The following is a 13,515-nucleotide window of genomic DNA, read 5'->3' as shown; positions in this document are numbered from 1 at the left end:
CCACCAACCGGAGGGCTGCTGGCAGTGAGTGGAGGGAAGGTTGTGGTGTCCGTCAGCGGGGGCATGGTGCCTGTGGCCACAGCAACAGGTGTTGACTCTTGGTGTTGACTCCGGGTTGCCGACTTCTCGCTCAGAGCCGGACAGAGCCGGGGTAGGACGGGTCCCAAAGAACCGTTTGCCCGAGCACGGAGGTGGTGTTCGGCGGAGCGAACTCACCGAATCGAGAGGTCTCCAGCCAGTTGGTCAGCGTCGGGAAACGGGTCTTGAGGGAGATCAGCACTGAATCCTTCCTCTGGAGTTCATTTGACATCCGCTCGATGTCCTAGAGAAGGTGAGCGATCTTTTCGTATGCTTTGTTTAGCATTTGTTCCAACTTTCCCGGTGAGTCGGCAGCGTCCAATGTTGGCATAATGAGGTACAAGAGTCACAGCTAAAAAGTTAGCTAGCTACGTTAGCTTCCACGGCTAACGACTGGGGCCACCACCGAGCCACCTCTGTCTCGCTGCCGCCTGTCTTGCGCCGAGCGTCACCAAATGTGGAGATGTGATTCAAAAAGATTTAAAATGATTTTAAAAGATATAAAAGCCAAGGATAAGCGGTAAAAAGCGTTAACACTGCACTTGAACACAGCGACTACAACGGAGCAACAGTTGCTAGCGACAATCACAAGACTTATGAGCCCGGAGCTCCGTGTAATCTGACTGGTCTGAGAGTAAACCATATAACTGACAAGTTTGTTGTCATCTCTTGCCTCCAACACGACACCCACAGGAATCACTGACCTAAGAACAGGTGGTCAAATTCCAACAATATTGTCAGGGCAAGGGCGCGTGGCGCGGTGGTTTGATCCCCAGATGCAGGACACAGCAGGCTCAGGTAAGGTCTTAAAGTCTTTTAATTGTCCAGTGAGTGAGGCACAAGAAACTGAAAGCGAGGGAGCACAAAGAGGGGGCTCCGTGACTTAGTGCCAGCAGGCACAACACAAATTACCTCACGAAACAATAAGTAGTCCGAAAGGCACGCGGGCTACCGGACGGGTAGGAGGGTGCGTGGCAGAGGCGAAAGCAGTGCTGAAGGGGTACAGGAGCACGGTAACAGCTCGGAGCTGGTCTGTCACGTCCACCAAGGAATAATCCAGCACCCTCCTGCAGCAGCTCAGTGCCTAATGAAGGAGGCTGGAAATTAGGACGAATTGGCAACAGCTGCACCCGTCAGGTAGCTCCGCCCAACTCAAGGGAGGTCCGCGTCTGTAAATGCACAAGGAGAGCAGGGCCCCGTTTCAAGAAGCAGGTTCAACCAACTCTGGAGTCTAACCCTGAACTCTGAGTTGATCTACTCTGAGACAGGAAACTCTGACTTACGGGTTTCAGAACAGGTGATTTCAATTGGTTCAATCAACACAGAGTTTGTTCACTCTGAGTTAAGCGCGTGCACCACGACTTTAAAAAGCCCTGATCAATGGAGCCCCGTTCCCTCGATTCACCATGGCAACGAGTGAGAAGAAAAGATCGTCGTATTTCAGTCCTCTGGAACTGGATATATTAATGCGGTCATACGGCAAATTTGAAAGCGTTTTTAAAAAGAAAAGCAACACGGCTGCAGCAGCGAAAGAACGCGAGTCGGCGTGGGAGAAGATTAGTGCTCGAGTCAATGCGTAAGTTTAAATTTATTATATACATTTATGCAATCACAATAATATTAGGCTACATGTGCAAACAAGTAGAATGGTGTTACAGCTACAATTTATGTCACTTAGATGTAATCCCACCGGCGAAAAAAGAACGTGGAAGCAGCTGAAAATGAAATATAAAAACATTGTTCAAACAGGTAAACCCTCAGCATAACAGTCAGGGTGCCTTTTTTTAATCATGTTTACCACTAAATATCATTCAGCAGCTGTTTCAGTGTGCATTATCTCCAACATAATATTGTTTTCACACACATAAATGTCCTCGCCTGTATACAGTTAAATCAGACATATGAAAAGCAACATCTAACTTCTACTCAGCCAACAGAAAGCGGGCATCTGCCCGCAAAACTGGCGGAGGACCACCCCCACCACGTCTGACCGAGGCAGAGGAGCTGGCCATGAGTCAGACTGTCGGGAGGCCAGTCGCAGAGGGGATCCCTGGAGGAACCTCATCCTCGGACATGATTACACAGGAGCCACCAGCCTTGATAAGATGCAATAGGCCTAGACCTCAAACTTCTTTTGGGCCTATAGTTCAATGTTAATTTCCCTTTCATGTGTTTTTCTTTTGTCTCAACAGATTCTGAAGACGTACTTGGTCTAGTGGATCCATGTGCCACTTTAACTGTAAGTAGCCAATAGTCCAGAGATTATGCCATATTTAAAGTATAGCATAGTGAAACACAACACTCTAAACAGGATGATGAAGATGATGGGACCACAATGTCTGCTGCCTTCTCTGTGGTGTCTGAGAGGGAGCCTGAGAGGCCTACAGAGGTAAAATCTTGATGTTACTGATTTCCTCTCCATTCACATGTGTTTACATGCTTTTGTGGATTATAGTGACTTTTAGCCTACACTGAAGTATTAACGGATTCTTATCCATTTTAACAGAGCATGGCTGGGCAGCAGGAAGAGGGTCCCTCAACCTCCACAGCACAGATTGACACAGTGAGATACGTATTCAGTAAATTCCAGAGGTTAATTCAGTGGAATTCATGTGCAACTGTATAATGTCATCCTTATGTGTTCCCAGCTACCACTAAAAGAAATCTACAAAGTGCATTTATTAAAAACAGTACAAAAAACAGAAAAAGAAATGGTGCTGCTGGACCGCCAGATAACTAAAACGGATCTGGAAATTGAATTATTAAAACACAAGTTAGAGGTGGGTGCATGGTCATAGGTGAATTGTGTTGATGATTGTAACAATTAAAAAGTAAGAAACCATTTTTTTTTCTTATTTGTAGGAAATAAAGAAGACCAAATAAAAAATTTTTTTGTCTTTCTGTTTATTTTACTGCTGTTGGTGATGGTGATGAAAAAAAAAAAAAAAGAAAAACGACCAAACTGGCTTTAAACACGCGCGACAATGAATGAATCACACCGGAGACAGAAAGAAACTCGAGGTTCACTGAAGAAAACCTGGTCCCGACCAGGTTATGTTCACAGAGTCTGTTGCCATAGTAACTGACACCGAGGTTAAGTTACCTCTCTCTGTGAAACAGGCTGGAGTTACTCCTCTGTCTCTGGTTTGACTTACCTCCCTTTTTGAAATGGAAAACTCTGAGTTTCCCTCATTTCAGGGTTAACATACTCCGAGTTTTCACTAAACCTGCTTCGTGAAACGGGGCCCAGTAAGGGTACAAATGATACCAAAACCCAGACGTGCCCCCAAACAGCAACACGAGGTATAAGCACATGTCACAGCGCAGCGTGACAAATATACCTTTATTCGTCCCTCAGTGGAGAAATTTACATTGCACAGCAGCAAAGGGGACGGAACTAGTTCAACAGTAAAAAAAATAAACAATCTAAGAATAAACAAAAGTAATAAAGTAAAAACAGTTTAACAATTTTGTCACGCGGATTGTTGTTTGATTTCCCGACGGGGAGTTCCTGTTTTGTATGTCACAATTTCATGTTGAACCTTGAGCAGGATTACGATTGCAACAACCAGTAGCGTAAAGCAACCCCTTCTCACTAGAACATCACTTTTTTTCATATTTTTTAAAATGATTTCAAGACCAAAATATGTGATTTGGATACACATGACAGAGGTCTATTAAACTCATGAAAAACATGCAACTTAGTGAAAATTGGATTTAGCGCCTTTTGGTTGCAAGCTCTTCACTTCTTCCCTACCTTTTGTTGCAACTTCACAGTCAACAGCTTGGGCAGCCCTGGGTGTGCGTCGCATACGGAAACCTTTCTTCCGTGGCATCTAAAAGAAAAGAGATTAAATCAATGTCAGTTCACACACCATGTACTTAAGCTTCTAAATGCTCTTTTCCATGCTCTCTGGTTACCCCGTGTGTGCGTGGGTTTTCTCCGTTCCCCCCCATTGGCGATGCCATATTGTCCATAGGCATGAAACTGAGTGTGAATGGTTGTCTATATGTGCCCTGTGATTGGCTGACAACCAGGATGTACCCCGCCTCTCGCCCGAATACAACTGGGATAGACTCCAGCAGCAGCAGTAGAAAATGAATGAACATATCCATACATCTTACCTACTGCCTATCCTCACAAGGGTTGCGGGCATGCTGGAGCCTTCCCCAGCTATATTCAGGCGAGAGGTGGACTACATCCTGGTCACCAGCAACACACAGGGCACATAGACAACCATTCACAGTCACATTCATGGCCACAGACAATATGGAGTGTGTGTGGGGTGGGGGTCAAATGAAAGTGAGTATGAATGGTTGTCTCTATGTGCCCTGTGATTGGTTGACAACTGTTGAATACATGTGCATCAAGAACCTTCTACAACAACAGTATATTCATCAAGCTGGACTTGTTCCACTGTATGCGACGGCTTCTTCGTGAGTGTGCCTCAGAACATCACCCGCTATACAGCACCTTTGCACAGTCCCTATCGGCTGCCTTCTCTGTGGTGGACCAGGAAGACCTGCAGAGGCTCCAGGATGCATACGTCTTCTGTGGCATCCAGCCTGCAAATCCCACCAAGCAGCATATTCGTGAGCACTGCAGGATAAAGATTCCTCCGCCCGGGATGCTTATTCAGAGAGTGGCAGGGGTGTTGAAGCACTTTCTGTTAGAATAAAATGTAGATACAAGTATTATTTTGTTGGTTATCACACTTATATCCATTTGCTTAGACAATAGAAAGTGTTTGAATGTGCTGAAGAAGGAATGTTCCCGTGACCCTGATCAGAGACCCCCAGCGACCCCCAGGTCCTGGAGGTGCCTGGATGCACCAACAGCGACTCTGCAGATGCTCATGTTAATCCTGCAAGAATGTGTCAAGATAAGAACTCATAAAACATTAAAAGTAATAGCTCTCACATACACACACACACATAGACAAACAAATACAGCTCGTGCAACTGTCTTCTCCACCCCCCCTTAGAGTTGCACGACCATGTAGTAGGGACCCCCGAAAGAGAATAAAAAGAGAGGAGTGTGAACTGCATATTCAGAGTGGAGGGGCATGTCACTGGGTATGTGGTTTCACTCTCCTCGCTGCGAGTAACTTTGAATATTGTTGACTGTCTCTTCTGTATTTCTGTATTTAAGTGTTTTTACAAGTGTCACAGGAGTTTGAACCTGACACTTTCACCTGACCACAGATCCGAATAGCATCCCTCTATATAAGCACTCCATGCTAAAGAGATGGAGGATCAAACGTGTCCACATTCTGCGCGGTTGCCTCAGTGATCCTGAGGTGGAAGGGGGCATACTGTACCGCCGTGGAGGAACGATACAGTTAAACCATGTGCCAGGTGAGCGTGCAGCAGTGCCTGTCTGGATCCCCATCAGAGGCACGTCGCAGCAGGAGGGCTACCACTTCCACCAGGCCAAATGGGTGACACGCAGGTGTCCCCAGAGCTGTTCCAGGCCCAGGTCATGACAGGAGTGTGTCGCTGGAACTATCAGTGTCTGCTGGACCTGAAACTGCCAGGCGTTTGTCTCCCGCCTGTTTTCGACCCTGCACTGATGTGCTCCCTGAATGCTGTTTCCAGACGGGTCTTTGGCGAAGAAAAGTTTGTCCAGGTTTGGCCTGGAGTACAGGGAGCCAGAGTGTTGTTCGGTCCCTTTAGACTGGGACAAACATAAAACCAAGAAGGACCCCGGCCGCGCCACAAGTGCTCCTTCTCCAGGCATCCTGTCTGATCAAGGAGCTGGTCAGGGAGCAGAACCAGTGCAGCCTTCCTCCACACCTCCCACCAGGCTTTTCAATTTTGTTCCCCACTCTGTTCACCCTCTTCAAACTGCTACTGCGACTACGTCTAGTCGTGTGGCCCCTATCCCAGCATCTGAGTTGGACAATAAAGCTTCTGTTACTGAGCTTCAGCCACAGCCAGGTAAAAACTTATCTAAACTAATCATGTGTCCCCTTGTTCTAATAGTGTTGCATCTTGTTTGAACCAAATAACAAATGTGTATCTCATGGTTTGTTTGCCTAGAGCCCACAAGAAGATTACCCATCCAATGTTCTCCGACTGCTGCCCGCACTGGACCAGTGAAGACTGGAGGGAGAGTATTTGTGTTGGACCACAAGCGCTGGCCGTCTCCAAAGAAGTCGGCAATTGACGAGCTCCTTAATAAACACCGCGGGCACGAGGACATGATCAAGCTTGTGGTTCGGGAGTATGGCACTCTTGTCCACAAGTCCAGCAAAGACCCCAACAGCATGCTGCATCCAACATCAAAATTGCATATTTCCAAATACATAAAACACAACAGTAAATGTCTCAATACATCATCTTCACTAAATACCAGCCCAGAGAATCTGCAACATACACAGCAGCTTTGGCAGTTGCTAAGCACTACCTCTGCTGTGCCTGTCGTGACACTGCCTGCAGCTATGGTCATTCCACCATCACCACCACCACCACCACCTGCTCATACCCCATTGGAGCAGGAGCAACCACCTCCCGTGTCAAAAAAACTCAAACAAAAACATGTCTGTGCTGTTGTCAACCAAAATCAAAATATCAAGGGGATGGGACATCAATACATTACTTTTATCAGCGGGGCCCTGTCAGATACTTTTATTGCCCCACAAAAGTTTTCCAAAAATATGGTGCAGAAGGTCTGACAAACCCCAAGATGCCGTTTCAAGAGTTCAGTCAAACAGACTTCTTCCAGCGAGAGCTTGATGATACCAGAAAGAGGGTGGAGGGAAAAACAGCAGAAGAAGAGGAAGAGTACTGTCTAGCATGTAAGGGCATTTAGATCAACAATACTATCTGCCCCAATGGCTGGACGGGACAAAAAAAAAAAAAAAAAAAGAAGAAGAGGAAGAGGGAGGACTCTCCTCCACCCCCTGTCCGAAAGTGCCGGTTCTGCAGGATGCAGCTAAAGCAGGATCCAAACAGCCCCCACATCCACACTGGCTTTCCAGGGCAAGCAGGGAAGTACATCTACTGCCCTGCCAAAGTCTTATCTATCTATAGAGAGAACGGGATGGAAAAAGAGATGAGCTGGAGGGAGTTCCAGGCCTCTCCTTTTTATGAAAAGGAGAAACAACGGCAGCAAAATAAATGAACATTTTTTTTTATTATTCATAGCTTGTGATTAGTATTCATTTTTTATTTCTGAGAGTGTTTTTGAGTGTGGCATGGCAACCTGATAAATAAATATTCTTTGTTACATTGCATTGATTTTGTGTTTTATTTCAAGCACTGGTATCAATTTAAGCCTGATAGGAATAGTTTGGAATCATATAGGGATTAATTGGAATAAAAATATATTGTGGAGAAGAAAATGGTGACTTGACTGATGCTTAGACGGGATTCGGACACCTGACTTCATTTCTCCGAAGTCTCTCTGCTTGTCCTGATTGGCTGGCAGCAAATGTCAACAACACCCGCGCGGCCCCCGCGAGCTAAGCAGGCCTTTTTCTGCTTAACCTGGCCTTTTTGATCAATTCCACAGCTGGCCGAGTTTCTCGGGGAACACAAGAAGCGAGAGGTTCAGTCATCACTGGGAACTTTGGAAGTGTAGTCACCTTAAGTCAGGTCTGCTTTGGTGAACTTCAGAGGCACCAGTCTGCATCAAAAATAATTCAGTTGCCATCCCTGATCGATGGTAATGGTAATGGTAATCATGCCCGCGTGGCAGGCGAGTCTCTTTGCTTGTCTGACGTCTGTGTCGCATCCTGATTGGCTGGCAGCAAATGTCAACAACACGCGCGCGGCCCGCGCTTGGCAAGTGAGAATTCTACCACTGAACCACCAATGCCACGTGGGGACACACTGTAAGAGAACAAAATTCAACTGTCAAGTGGATGAGCCTCTGCAAAGTGGCGCTGAATGACAAAACATCACAATGTCATACTCTTTGGATTCAAGCACCTTCTGGTGTAATGGATCCACAACAATCATGTCAGCTGTGGATGCAACGTCAATGCGTTCTTGAAGGGCAAGTGACAAGAAGAAGTACATGGTTCAGAAATCTGCTGCCAAAGTTTCACTGACCAAGCACCCAGGCACTGCTGGGATTTGAACCCAGGAATCTCCTGTTTACTAGACAGGCACTTTGACCAGCTTAGCCACAGTCCCAGCAGTTCATCTGGTACCAACACAAAAACAGTTCACCAATGGGGAAAAATGTTCATACAAGGGAGGGAGTCCAAAATCCAACACATGTGTGAATTGAGAGTCCCTGGGTGGGCTCGAACCACCAAGCTCTCAGTTAACAACCAAACGTGCTGACCAATTGCGCGACAGAGACTACAACAGCATGACTGCAGTAAGGTTTCACTAAGTGCTGTCCACCTTAACTCTCGGGTGGTCCGGTCTGTTACGTTTCAGGTGTCATTCTGAATACTGCCCTTTCGCAGGAAAAGAGCCTTTTTACTTTTTCAACATGAGCTCTAAAGAAAGGTATAAGCTGAGATATACTGCATTGGCCGGGAACCGTACCCGGGCCTCCCGCTTGGCAAGTGAGAATTCTACCACCAATGCCACGTTGGGAAACACTGTCAGAGAACAAATTAAATTGTCGAGTGGATGTGCCTCTGCAAAGTGGCGTTGAATGACAAAACATCACACCACACGCACGGGATGCCAGGGGAGGCCGAGTACTAACAGAGCTGAGCGAGAGAGCATAAGAAAAAAATTAGTGACCTTGTGGTGGTTACCCGACAGCACCAAGGATATGGTGCACGTCTGATGCGTAATGCATGCCAGCTGATGTTCATCTAGCGAGCAGACATTCTTGTGGGGGACAAGCTCAACAGTAGGAATGTTAAGAGAACTGACCAGTTCGCTATCAATGAAGTTCTCGTTCTCGTCCGGCAGTGCCAGCAGCTGGGGAATATCCCTGGTGGAGGAAGAGCGTTGGCGTGCGGGGCGAACTGGACAGCGGGAAATTGTGTGTAGGACTCCCACAGTACAGGCACAGCCACAGGCGTGGACGGTGACTCCTCTCCGCTGACGAAAGGCGACTGGCTCCCAGTTGCATGGGGACGACACTCCCGACGTCATCAGACGGCACTCCGCTGCTGGAGCAGGGAGGGAGGAGTGGTGCCGGAAGAGCCCCAGGAGGTGGGATTTGGAGCCGACGTGTGGGTCGGAGAGGCTCCGCGCTCCGCTGTGCGCTGCGCTCCCGCAGCCGGTTGTCGAGTCGAATGGATAGCAACAGAGAGCGGCTGGAATGACAAGGCGCTGCGGAGCGCATATCGAGCGAGCCTCAGCCAACAAGTGCAAGATGAGCTGGCTGCTCGGGATGAGACCCAGACGCTGAGGCTCGCCCGATACGCGTTTCGTAGCGCCTTGTCATTCCAGCAGCTCTCTGCCGCTATCCCGGTTAGCTCAGTTGGTCAGCGCGTGGTGCTCATAGCGCCAAGGTCATGGGTTCGACCCCCCGTACTGGCCACTCTTCTTTATGTGCTCCAGGAACAACAAAAGGGCGACAACCCACTGGCCCCCATATCCAACATCACACCACCCACCCACCTGTGAAACACCCTCGACAAGGCTGCTGAAAGACCGGGGAGAGGTAAAGAAAACAGCATGTCAAAGCATAGTGACAACAAACCTCTCGGCCACCGAGACTGCAAGAAGCAGAGCAATGGGGACATGGACCCCATTATCCTCTACCCATAATTTAGACCTCCAGTGTAGAGAATGCGGACCGTGAAAGGGCAACACCCCGGCCCTCATAACCAACAGTACTCCACCACAAGGTAAACAGCATGGCGGCAACAAATGCCCAGCCAAAGCGTCACAGACAGGATTCCAACCTGTGCGGGGAAACCCCATTGGATTTCAAGTCCAACGCCTTAACCCCATTGTCCTAGAACCAAAATTTTGCTGATGTCAAGGATCAGCTGGCAACATGTGCATGGGAGGAAGACACATGGTTTGTGTGAGGGGCTACACAAGTCTTTCCACTTCTAGGTAAAAGCCAGGCACCTCACATTGTTTCCATAAAGTACCAAGGGATTGTCCTGTTGCCCTTGTATTTTGTGGGCAAAAAGGAGGCGTTTGCAAGTGGACCTCAGACCCTATCACTGGTCACCTGAACAGGGACTTGAATCCCGGACACTCAGATCGAAAGTCTAATGTTCAGGTGACTGGCTCAAACTTTGTCTTGTCTGACCACTCTTTTGTCCAGAAGATATTTGGCTAATGTGGTCTGATTTCTTAAACCTGCAAATGTCCAAATACACAAGGGTTTTGTCTATTGACACACAGTTTGCCAATTGGGAACCACACAAGTGCTGTGCAAGAGTGGAGCGCAAACATGAATGAACACTGACACTGATGCACCCAGAGAACGTCCCTGGGTGGGCTCGACCCACCAGCCTCCCGGTTAACAGCCGAGCGCGCTGACCGATTGCGCCACAGAGACTCACACCCTGCCAACTTCTGTTCAGTTGAAGCCATACTAACGCATGCTATGTGTCCAGCATGCCCTTTGTTTTGGATGTGACTCGCACCTTCTGGTGTAACAATCGAGGCATTGCAAACCAGGACACCAGCTTTACTCTTTGATGAACGCAAAGTATTTTTGGGTACAATCCAGGGGTCTTGTGCTCTCACGGAAATGGCTCTGTCCTTTTTCAACATGAGTTGAGACGAAATGTATTAAAATAGACAGAATGCATTGGTCACTCAATCAGAATTTCTCAGTTTGCCAATTTCAGACTGCTTGACAAAGAATCAAGTCAAACTCCATCAATAGGAAGGACAGGGGACAACAAAGCAGGGAAGATAAGGGATAGGGAGGAGAGGGGAAAGATGCGACCGCCTTTGTTGAGAGCCAGAGAAGAAGCTCTCATCTCTGCAAGGTCAAGTACAGTATGCCAGAAGATTTTACCTTGTGAGTTGTCCTCGTTCAACAAAGGCCTGGATAGCTCAGTTGGTAGAGCATCAGACTTTTAATCTGAGGGTCCAGGGTTCAAGTCCCTGTTCAGGCGGTGAAGGTAGGCCCCTTCCCTAAATAACTTGTTTAAGTAAACCTTTTCGACCAAGCACCTTTGCGATCTTCCAGGACTGTGGGTAAACGCCATTCTCAATAATTAAATTGAAGATACAGTGCGAGACAGGCACTTTGACCAGCTTAGCCACAGCGCCAGCTGTGCATCTGGCACCAACACAAAAACAGTTCGCCAATCGGGAAAAATGTTCATACAAGGGAGGGAGTCCAAAGTCCAACACGTGTGAATTGAGAGTCCCTGGGTGGGCTCGGTTATCAAACTCGCTCCCAAGGAAATGTTGGAACTTGGGAAAGCATTAAGAATGGCAAGAAGTAGGATTAAGAATCCTACTTCTTGCCAAAAGCCTACCCTATGGTAGAAGATAAGATATGCCTTTATTTGTCCCTCAGTGGGGAAATTTGCAAGGTCCCGCAAGTTCCGCAACAGCAGTGGGAGTACCTCAGTATGTTTACAGACCATGGACTCCTCCTAAATTTAGATACATAGCCTTATCCATGCCAAAACCACACAACAACCTTGACCAAATCCTGACTGACATAACTGACTTGGTACATAATCACCGTCTCAACGGAACTGAATTAGCCCAACTGTTGACATTGACCACAGGCTCCAAGTATGGTGCTTTTTGTACGGCCATTTAGCCAATTTGGCCAAAGGGGAATTCAGAACACCCTCGTGGCCCATTGCCATTTTTATGGTACCTGGCGACTTCAACCAGTGAACTCCACTGTACCGCTTATCCTCATCAACGGACTGTATTCCCCACCCTTTACCAGCATGGGGACATTCCAACCCAAGATGAGAACACACTGGACCAGGTACACAGCAACATATTACGTGGCACAGACACAGCTTCACCCTACCCCCACTTTTAGCCCAGACTGAAAAAGCAGAGTTGGGAGAGCGTTGGATTGAATCTCTAAAGGTCCCTGGTTCAATCCCAGTTTTCAGCACAATTGCTGTTTACATCGTGAGTTGGCAAATAGTTTGTAAAGGGGTGACTTTGTTCTCTTGATTTCATCAACATCGATCACGACAACACAGCCAATGACATATTAAGACCAGACAAGTGCAGTTGGGAGGTGACATACAGAATCCTGATGCATATCATGTTACAATCAGACACAAACAGGATGTAGGACCCGACCTTGAGTTCGCGCAAATGTTCACAGCATTAGGTCTGCAAAGTGTTCAGCTGATGCACATTTACTGGAAAGGAAAATGGGCTTTTGTCACGGTAGCCATGCCGACACAAGCTAAAATGTTTCTCCCGCCAGGACAACACCCACATGAAATTCAAGCTTTGCTTGCAGACGAAAAAGAACCAGCTGGAATGAGCAATCTGCACCTCCAAGTCTGAGTTTATGGTTCTTGCCCAGAAAAGCATAGCTCACAGCTGTAATTGTATAGTGGTTCCTACTCAGTGTTGTGGCCGCAGCAACCCCGGCCGATTCAGGGTCATGGCAGGTGTGTGTAATTGTATTGTCTGAAAAGACAAGATTGTCTGTCCACTTGTCCAAGTGTGGTGATGTAAAAATACACTAGTTTTGACCACACCTGTATTTTTAGTAAACATTATTAGCATGCAATGAATCAAAGTATAAGGTACGATGTCGGAGATCAAGAACGCTTTTGTTGGCAAAAAAAAGCCATAACATATCATTTCGACAACACGGGTATCAAACCCGCTATTTCTTGCATGTAGAGCAAGAACTCTAGCCTTTGAGTTAAATCCCCCGCTGCACAGGAAGGCTGCCACAATTTCTGCAACACCAAAACACTAATTAAGATGTGTCATTTTGAGTCAACAAGACCATGTCCACAAAGGAGATGAGGTGACCGAGAGGTTAAGGTGATGGACTGCTAATCCATTGTGTTCTGCACGCATGGGTTCGAATCCCATCCTCATCGGACTGTACTAATGCACCAGTTTTGACACCACCTGTGTTTTTAGGAAACATCATTAGAATGCAATTAATCCAAGTATCCGGTACAATGTGGGAGATTGAGAATGCTTTTTTGGCAAGAAAAAGGCATAATATACCATTTGGAGAATGCAGGCATCGATTCCACTTCATCTCACATGCGAAGTGAGCGCTCTACCATTTGTGGTCCTACAAGAATGGGATTTGTTTTTGTGTACTTCGAATGAAATGTTTTCCGCATGTTGCAGAATTTTCCACAGGAAAGAAATCTTTAAGATGTATCACCAAAAGAGCTGAACCGCCCAATGTGGGGCTCGAACCCACGACCCTGAGATTAAGAGTCTCATGCTCTCCCGACTGAGCTAACCGTGCCTTTTTCTGCCAAGATATCATCACTTTTTAATTTTTTTTAAATTGATGTGGTCTTCTTGATGTTTGATCAATTCCACACCCAACCTAGTTTCTCAGGGAACAAAGGAGGGAGA

At 47.1% G+C, this 13,515-nt stretch overlaps 3 non-coding genes across 3 annotated transcripts; 2 read left to right on the top strand and 1 right to left on the bottom strand.

The window, feature by feature from the left end:
- Nucleotides 1-10,442: 10,442 nt before the first annotated feature.
- On the bottom strand, nt 10,443-10,516 carry trnan-guu (transfer RNA asparagine (anticodon GUU)). Its single transcript has one exon. It is a non-coding gene; the product is annotated as a tRNA-Asn (tRNA).
- Nucleotides 10,517-11,011: 495 nt separating this feature from the next.
- On the top strand, nt 11,012-11,084 carry trnak-uuu (transfer RNA lysine (anticodon UUU)). The gene has a single exon. It is a non-coding gene; the product is annotated as a tRNA-Lys (tRNA).
- Nucleotides 11,085-12,934: 1,850 nt separating this feature from the next.
- Nucleotides 12,935-13,016, top strand: trnas-gcu (transfer RNA serine (anticodon GCU)). Its single transcript has one exon. It is a non-coding gene; the product is annotated as a tRNA-Ser (tRNA).
- Nucleotides 13,017-13,515: the final 499 nt, after the last annotated feature.

The sequence above is a fragment of the Doryrhamphus excisus genome, chromosome 3, assembly GCF_030265055.1.
Source record: "Doryrhamphus excisus isolate RoL2022-K1 chromosome 3, RoL_Dexc_1.0, whole genome shotgun sequence".
NCBI lineage: Eukaryota > Metazoa > Chordata > Actinopteri > Syngnathiformes > Syngnathidae > Doryrhamphus > Doryrhamphus excisus.
Note: the sequence above shows the minus strand (reverse complement) of the source record. Positions and strands in the feature narration are given on the sequence as shown.